The sequence below is a fragment of the Mandrillus leucophaeus genome, unplaced genomic scaffold (genome assembly GCF_000951045.1).
Source record: "Mandrillus leucophaeus isolate KB7577 unplaced genomic scaffold, Mleu.le_1.0 Scaffold429, whole genome shotgun sequence".
In the NCBI taxonomy this organism is placed as follows: domain Eukaryota; kingdom Metazoa; phylum Chordata; class Mammalia; order Primates; family Cercopithecidae; genus Mandrillus; species Mandrillus leucophaeus.
This window is the reverse complement of record NW_012104576.1, coordinates 2169445-2179087: the sequence shown is the minus strand read 5'-3', so window position 1 is coordinate 2179087 and position 9643 is coordinate 2169445. Positions and strand designations below refer to the sequence as shown.

Sequence of the window (9643 nt, the reverse complement as noted above, 5' to 3'; positions counted from 1 at the left end):
TAGGAGGTCAACACAAGATACAGGTTGTGAAGACCTTGCTGATAAAATAGGTTGTGGTAAAGAAGCGGCCAGAACCCACCAAAACCAAGATGGCAATGAGAATGACCTCTGGTCGTCCTCACTGCATGTTATATGCTAATTATAATGCCTTAGCATGCTAAGAGACACTCCCACCAGCACCATGGCAGTTTACAGATGCCGTGGCAACATCAGGAAGTTACCTTATATGATCTAAATGGGAGAGGAACCCTCAGTTCCAGGAATTGCCCACCTCTTTCCCAGAAAACTCATGAATAATCCACCTCTTGTTTAGCATACGATCAAGAAGTAACTATAAGCACAAGCAGCTGAGTGGCCCACACCACTGCTCTGCCCAGTGGAGTAACTATTCTTTATCCTTTTACTTTCTTTTTTTCTTTTACAAATTTGTATTATTTTAATTGTTTTTATGTACAGAAAACTCAACGGTGTACATTTAACCCAGTTTAGTGGCAAGTTCTTTAGCTTTTGCCTTTTCGAGCTTCACAATGCGAGCCACAGACTTGGGACCCAGGACATTGCTGCCCCAGTGACGGCGGATCTCATTGTGTCTGTCACTGTAATTGGTCCTGATAGCTTCCACCAGCTTAGCTAAAGCGCCTTTGTCTTCCAAGTTCACCTGTGTGAAGGCGACAGTGTAGCAGGTCTTCCTGTGGACTAGACGGCCCAGTCTTGCCTTCCCCTTGGTAATGCAGTAAGGGACCCCCATTTTATGACACAGGGCAGGCAAGGAGACAGCCAGCCCGATGGGATCCACGTCGTGTACTATCACCACTAGCTGAGCTTTCTTGTTCTCCACCAAGGTGGTGACAGTGTTAACTCCTGCTCAAAGGACAGGTGGCCTCTTAATGGGAACGACCCCTTTGCCAGCAGCTTTCTTCTCGGCCCGGGCCAACGGCCTCTGCTGCTTCTCTTGTTTTGTCTCTGGTCTGTACTTGTGGGCCAGCTTAAGCAGCTGAGTAGCTGTTTGGTGGTCTGGGGCCTGGGTGAGCTGATTAATTGCAGGACAGCCGTTTGTAGAGGATGGCTCTCTGCCACTGCAACCTGATATAGCAGGGCCATTTCACAAAGCGAGTGAGGTCTCTTTTGGGCTGGATGTCCTGTCCAATGGCAAAATTCTTAGGCCTTTCCTCAAATAGGGGATTCACCACTTTCTTGGCCTCCTGTTTCTTCACGCCAGCAGCGGCCGGAGCCACCTTCTTCCCCTTAGCCTTCTTTCCTTTCGGCATCTTGGGCGACAGGGGGAGAAAGAGCTATCCATTTACTTTCTTAATAAAATTTCACTTTATGGACCGCCCCAGATTATTTCTTGTGCAAGATCCAAGAACCTTCTCTTGGGGTCTGGATCAGGACACCTTTCTGGTAACAACAATTACCTGGCAGCTCCCTTAGTCTACAGATTTGGAAACTGAGGCCCAGAAAGGGTCGCTGACTCTTCCACAGTCGCTGGATAATTGCCAGAACAGATAAAACTCCACCTGGAACTTCTCATCTTTCCATTCTGAGGCGTGTCTGAACTCCCATCCCCTCTAGATGTGTATAAGAGACAGCTCCCATCCCCTTCAGCCTGTACCTGTTAGAGCAGCTGCTACATGCTGAGCCTGAGCCTGCACATCTGAGAGCCTGCCCACTGATGCTGGATAAGAAACGCTGCTGCCCAGACAGGGGGATCAGTGACGGTTTTGTCATAAAAAATCTGAGGAAGTAGATAATCCGTGTTTAAATAAAAGACATCAGTAGACAAGTATGTGCATCTTAGTTATGAAGATAGTACTCTGCAATGGGGTCTAAGTGGTGTTTCTTACCTTGTAATTGCAATCCGAGGACTTGAGTGGAGTTCTAGAATCTAGGACTGTCCTTGGGCTCTGCTTAATTTATCAGCGACACCTCAAGCCTCACAAAGAGAAGGCTGTGTTTCTGGTTGCTGTGGTCTGATTGGCAGCAAGTTGTCATCTCTCTGATCTCGATTTATTTTTTAGGAGGGGGCCCACATGGGAATCTTATTAGGCTGAGCTTTTTTATGTGTGTGGGAAACCCTTCTCTTCTTTCCTTTTTAAATTCTGATCAATAAGCCATTCAAGGTTATCTCATTATCAGACTTGCACTGCCCTGGAAGTTAAGGAAGGTGGAAGAGGAGACCTAGCAAAGTAAGGGTCTTGGTCTGAATTTGGCTGGCAGATAGTTAGCTGGCCCTAACGAACGATGCTTAAAATAATTTGAGACAATGTTTAAAAACCAATGCTCTCCTATGAAAACCTGGATTTGAGGTGTCTCTTTAAATAAAAATATCAGAAAATCTGGCTGCGCTGAGCCCAAATTCTCAGTGGTAAGAATAATCAGGGGCTGACTGGTCTCTGTGCATTTTAGACCAGCTACACTTTCTCTCCCTCAGCCTCCTGGCACCTTATGCATTGGAGTTTGCAACCGTTTTTGAGGAGGAAATAATAAAAGCCACTAAACCACATCTCCACTAAAATTCATGTATTATATTATTCACTCACAAGTATGTATTGAACCCAACTCTATGCCAGGGTCAATTTTATTTTACTTTTAATTTTTATTTCAATAGTTTTTGGGGGTACAGGTGATTTTTGGTTATGTGAGTAAGTTCTTTGGTGCTGATTTCTAAGATTTGGGTGTACCCATCACCCAAACAGTGTACACTGTGCCCAATATGTAGCCTTTTATCTTTCAGCCTCCTCCCATCTTTCCACATGATTCCCCAAAGTTCATTATATCATTCTTATGCCATTGCGTCTTCATAGCTTAGCTCCCACTTATAAGTGAGAACATACAATATTTGGTTTTTCATTCCTGAGTTACTTTACTTAGAATAATGGCTTCCAGCTCCATCCAAGTTGCTGCGAAATACATTATTTCCTTCCTTTTAATGGCTGAGCAGTATTCCATGGGGTATATATACTACAGTTTCCTTGTCCATTTGGTTGATGGGCACTTAGATTGGTTCCATATCTTTGCCATTGTGAATTGTGCTGCAATAAACATGCATGTGCATTTATCTTTTCCATATAATGGCTTCTTATTTTTTTGAGTAGATACCCAGTAGGATTGCTGGATCTATTGGTAGTTCTACTTTTAGTTCTTCAAGGAATCTCCATACTGTTTTCTATAATGGTTATACCAGTTTACATTCCTGCCAGTCATGTAAAAGTGTTCACCAGGGTCAGTTTTAATATGAACCTGTTCATGACATTGAACACTCATTGATCAAACATTTCCTATGGTAGCACTATTCTAGGCACTGAGGGTGTAGGGGTAGACAAAGCAAAGGAGATCTCTGCTTTCGTGGAACTCATATTTCTGCATGCAGCTCATCAGTGCACCTGAAGTCTCTCACCCTCTGTCTACTTGCCTCATTTCCTACCACTTCCTTCAAGGTTTCGAGGCTTTTGTGGCATCAACCATTCATAAATGGCTTGGTCCAAGCCTGCAGAGCTTGTGAATGGCAGAGCCAGGCTCAGACTTAGCCCGCCTGATTCCTGCGCTCGTAGTCTGTGCTCTCACCACTGCATCTGCCAGAGAATGACAAGATACCTGACCTTCTGTCAATCGAGGCTGTAGAGAAATATTTTCAGTGGTTTGTTGACAAAATTTCCTCTTTTGACAGCAAGGCTGGCTGAGTAATGGTCCTCCAGAGATGTCAACATTCTACTCCCTGGAAACTGTGTATATGTTACCTTATGTGGCAGAGGCACTTTGTAGATGGGATTCATTTTAGGGTCTTGAGTTGGGGAGACGATTCTGGATTACCTGGGTAGCCCCATATAGTCACAGGGGCACTTATAAGAGAGAGACAGGAGGTCATATGGGAAAGAAGACTCTGCCCTATTGGCTTTACAGATGAAGAAAAGCAGGCAAGAGCTGAAAGATGCAGGTGGTCACTAGGAGCTGGAAAAGGAAAGGAGAGAAATACTCTCATGGAAACTTCAAAAGGAACCCAGCCTTGCAGATCCATTTTAGACTTTTTTTTTTGAGAGGGGGTCTCACTCTGTTGTCCAGGCTAGAGTGCACTGGTATGATCATAGCTCACTGCAGCCTCAAACTCCTGACCTCAGATGATTCTCCCATCCCGCCCGCCTCAGCCTCTCCAGTAGCTGGGACATCAGTGTATGCCACCACATCAGGCTAATTTTTCTTTTTGTTTTAATTTTGCAGAGATGAGGTCTCATCATTTTGCCCAGGCTGGTCTCCAAAGGCCTCCAGGGATCTTCCTGCTGTGGCCTCCCAAAGTACTGGGATTACATGCATGAGCCACCATGCCAGGCCTCCATTTTAGACTTCTGACCTTCAGAACCAGAAGAGAGTATATCTGTGTTGCTTGAAGTCACTAGGTTGGGGGTAATTTATTACAGCAGCAATAGGAAACTGATCAGTGTAGCAGAAAGGTTTCCTCATCTGCGGAATGTGAGCTTTGGGCCAGTTTATTCACAAGGCCTTTCTGATCTGTGTTCTCGGCCCACTGAGTTGGGTCTTCAGCAGCAGATAGGATCAATCAAGGCCCACAGTACTGACTGGGCATGTTTGGAGCTTCTGAAGCTCCCGGTCCCTAGGATCATAGGCATTCACCTAGTGAACAAATGGTTTTGGTGATCAGTCAAAAATGCAACCAGCATTTTACTGGCAGGCTCTTAAAAGCACATGACTCATTCAGAAATGCAACATTTAGTCGATGGATATGTCAGACTTTCAGGTAAATTTAATCAATGAACAACCACTCTTTTATTTTCCTCCAAACCAGGATTTCCTATTACATTTCATTCCATTAGCCTTGATATAAAGTGGCAGTTGATAGCAAGCCATATCGACAGGCCCTCCTGGGTATAATGTAGTAGTTACCTTAAATCACTTATTCACCACATGATTCATGGCACACAGAGGAACAGGTCATCACCGAGTCTTTAAATATAAAGCTAAAATAACAGAACACTCAAAATCTTTAATGTCTGTGATTTAATCCACCTTAATTAATTAGAAGGCATGTGATGGCCTCTTTGCATCTTTCGTCATAACCAACTGAGTATTTGTTCTTACTGTGATAAAGGGTAACAGGCTGGTGCTTCCAGTGGGTGGGGGTGGAGGGGGTGACAGTGCCTGATTTTGGAAGACCAGTCCCCTGTGGGCTTCACAGTGAGAATTCACTCCCACTTGGCACAGCTGTCTTCCTTTGATGCAAGGGATGCTGCGAATCATTTTAGATCAACAAACATTTCTTGATCAACTACTAAATGTAGAAAGGCTGGACATTAGGGGTATAAAGCTGAATAGGGCTAGATCTATACCCCAAAGAAAGGAATTCAATATAGCAAAGAGATATTTGCACTCCCATGTTTACTGCAGGACTATTCACAATAGCCAAGATTTGGAAATAACCTAAGTGTCCATCAACAGACAAATGGATAAAGAAAATATGATACATACACACAATGGAATATTATTTAGCCATAAAAAGAAGGAAATCTTGTCATTTGCAACAACATGGATGGAACTGGAGGACATTACGTTAAGTGAAATAAGTCAGGCAGAGAAAGACCAGCTTCATATATTCTTACTTATTTGTGGGAGCTAAAAATTAAAGCAATTGAACTCATGGAGATGGAGAGTAGAAGGATGGTTACCAGAGGCTGGGAAGGGTGGTGGGGAACTGGGAGTGGAAGTGGGGGTGGTTAATGGATACAAAAAATAGAATGAAGAAGATTTACTATTTGATAGCACCACAGGTTGATTATAGTCAATAATCATTTAATTATACATTGTAATGTAACTGAAATAATTTAATTGTACATTTTAAAATAACCAGGCATGGTGGCTCATGCCTGTAATTCCAGTACTTTGGGAGGCTGAGGTGGGTGGACCACCTGAGGTCAAGAGTTCGAGACCAGCCTAGCCAACATGGTAAAAACCCCTGTCTTTACTAAAAAAACAAAAAACAAAAAAATTAGCCTGGTGTAGTGGTGGACAGCTGCAATCCCAGCTACTCAGGAGGCTGAAGCAGGAAAATCGCTTGAACCCAGAAGGCGGAGGTTGCAGTGAGCCAAGATCGTGCCACTGTACTCCATCATGGGTGACAGTGTGAGACTGTGTCTCAAAAATAAATAAATAAATAAATAAATAAATAAAATAAAAACTAAATGAGTATAATGGGAATGTTTGTAATACAAAGAAATGATAAATGCTTGAGGTGATGGATACTCCATTTACCTTGAAGTGATTATTACACATTCAATGCCTGCATCAAAATATCTCATGTAACTCACAAATATACACACCTATTATGTACCCACAAATATATATTTTAAAAATTGGTAAATAGACGAACGAGACTCAGACCCTGCCCTGGAGGATCCTCAATCTCAAAAGGGAGAATAGAAGTTATGATTCTGGTAATATTTCTCAAGTTTTTGCATTATTTTCTCACTGATGAGTGATTTTGGTTTGGAAATATGGCTGATGAGAAACCTAATAGTGACTTAGGAAGGAGGTTTCTAGGAGTTCTCTGTGCACAGCAAGGTCACAAAACAGATTTTGGGATTGGAGAAGGAAGCTGACCTGAGGTTGTTTTCCGGTTGCTGGCAGGTGCCTGGGGAGAAGGATTGTAAAGTTAGCAGAACCTGGTCACTTGAGTCTAGGAGAATGGTTCCTGGTGGCCTTTGCATGGTATCGTGTTACTATTGGGTACCATGTAGCTCATGGGCAACACGCAGTTGGAGAATCTGAGAAGGAATTAAATGAGAACAGTAGAAAATTCAACTATAAATGAAAAACTGAGGTAGGCACACTGTGAGAGTGAAATGCAAACATGTCACAAGGGAAAACAAGGCAGACCTCTGTCAGCAACGGAGCAAAGGAGATGCTTGAAATTCCCCAGGTTTTGCTTTTCTGAAGCACATGAGGATGGAGCAATCTGACCTAACCTCATTCCTACATTTAAAGAGTACATAAACTCTTTGGGCATGTCACATGAGCAATCTTCCCATGAAGTGAATGCCCAGTATTAATGAGAACACTGAGATATGAAACAGCTCAGTCCTTCATTGACCTCCTTCCCTTGCCAGGTGATATGGTTTGGGTGTGTCCCCACCCAAATCTCATCTTGAATTGTAGCTCCCAGAATTCCCATGTGTTGTGAGAGGGACCCGGTGGGAGATCATTGAATCATGGAGGTGGTTTCCCCTATACTGTTCTCATGGTAGTGAATAAGTCTCATGAGATCTGATGGCTTTATAAGGAGAAACCCCTTTCGCTTGGTAAGATGTGCCATTCATGCCGGGCGCGGTGGCTCCTGCTTGTAATCCCAGCACTTTGGGAGGCTGAGACGGGCGGATCACGAGGTCAGGAGATCGAGACCATCCTGGCTAACACGGTGAAACCCCGTCTCTACTAAAAAATACAAAAAACTAGCCGGGCGAGGTGGCGGGCGCCTGTAGTCCCAGCTACTCGGGAGGCTGAGGCAGGAGAATGGCGCAAACCCGGGAGGCGGAGCTTGCAGTGAGCTGAGATCCGGCCACTGCACTCCAGCCTGGGCGACAGAGTGAGACTCCGTCTCAAAAACAAAAACAAAAACAAAAACAACAACAACAAAAAAGATGTGCCATTCATCTTCTGCCATGACTGTGAGGCCTCCTCAGCCATGTGGAACTGTGAGTCCACTGAACCTCTTTTCCTTTATAAATTACTCAGTCTCTGGTATGTCTTTATCAGCAGCCTGAAAATGAACTACTACACCAGGGCTTGTTAGAGTCACAGACCAGTGGCCCACCTGTAACCTGCAATAGCGTTTTGTGTGTAAGGCGTAGTACTTGGCACTATGGGGTTGATGAGGTTAAGAGGCCAGCTCTGCTCTGGAGGAGTCTGCAACTCATTTGGAGTTGTGGGGGGCTGCCCATCCCTGGAAAGATAATCATACATTTTGAAAGCAAAATACCCATTAAGGTTTACAAACTATTAGGCCTGTAAGAGTTGAGTTGAGGACAGAGGGCTCAGGAAAGCTTCTGTGGAAGAAGTAGCCATTGGGCTGGATGTTGAAAGCACAAACCAGATAACTAGGAGATAACTTGGGCTGATAACGGGAGAATTCTGAGTGCTTTTTTCTGCATGTGCTTTGCATATTATTGTTTACTGGTACATAGCACAGTGTTGCAAAACAAGCCCAGAATCAATCTTTTACCCCTAAAACCATACATAGTTGTGCTATGCATGTCTTTGTATATGACTTTTTTTTTTTTTTTTAAGATACATAATCTTGAAGTAAGATAGGCCAGAATTCAAACCACAAGTCCCAACTCTGCTATTTCCTACCACTGTGGACAGGGCAGTAAATGTCCCTGAGCCTCAGATTCTCCGTTTATAAAATAGGGTAATACTGATTTCAATATCTTGTTAAATTACATTTAGCCTAAAGCTGCCTCTTTACATATTTTAAGTTTGGCCTCAAGGTTTCTCTGTACATAGTGAACTGTAACCTAACTGGATGTGTAAACATTCTGTAACCTATTCGTGTTTTGGTTTTGGTCAATCAAATATAGGCAACTGTTCAAACTGTGTCCAAATAAGGCAACTGTCAAGTTGTAACCAATCTGGCTGGTTCTGTACCTCACTTACATTTTCTGTACTTCACTTTCCTTTTTCTATACATAAATCTTCTTCCATCACATGGCTGCTTTGGAGCCTCTCTGAGCCCACTCTGGTTTGGAGTTGCCTGGTTCATGAATTGATTTTGCTCAATTAAACTCCTGTTAAATTAATTTGTCTAAGGTTTTTCTTTTAACAATGTTTTTATAAAGATTAAAATGAAAAAATATGTAAGGTGTCTAACTCAGTCTGAAAATGATAGTCTGTTTAGGGTAATGATTAATTAGCTATAACAAAGACTCTCAAAGCTACAACATTTAAGAAATAGAGGGCCAGACGTGGTGGCTCACGTCTGTAATCCCAGTACTTTGGGAGGCTGAAGGAGGTGGATCACCTGAGGTCAGGAGTTTGAGACTAGCCTAGCCAAAATGGTGAAACCCTGTCTCTACTAAAAATACAAAAATTAGCGGGGCATGATGGCTCATGCCTGTAATCCCAGCTACTTGGGAGGCTAAGGCAGAAGAATCGCTTGAACCCGGGAGGCAGAGGTTGCAGTGACCTGAGATCGTGCCATTGCACTCCAGCCTGGGCAAGAAGAACGAAACTCCATCTCAAAACAAACAAACCAAAAAAAAAAATAGAGATGTTCATTTTTGTCTCATGTTAATAGCTCTTAACAATGATTTGAGTTGGTGGGGTATCTCACTTTATTAAGTTTATCAGGGACCCATGATCCTTTCATCTTGTTCTTCTGTCGTTTCCTAGGGAAGAGGTATACAAATGATGGCTCCCAGATTGTTTTTGCAAATAAAGTTTTATTGGCACCCAGCCACACTCATTTGTTAACATACTGTCTACAGTTGCTTTAACAGGTAGAGCTGAGTAGTTGCAACAAAAACCAAATGGACCACAAAGCCAAAAGTATTTACTATCTGTAACTTTTATTTTATTTTTATTTTTCATTTTTTTGAGACAGGGTCTTGCTCTGTTGTTCAGGCTGGAGTGCAGTGGCATG

At 43.1% G+C, this 9643-nt stretch overlaps 1 pseudogene; it reads right to left on the bottom strand.

The window, feature by feature from the left end:
• Positions 1-475: 475 nt before the first annotated feature.
• LOC105549000 lies at positions 476-1268 on the bottom strand (annotated as a pseudogene).
• Positions 1269-9643: the final 8375 nt, after the last annotated feature.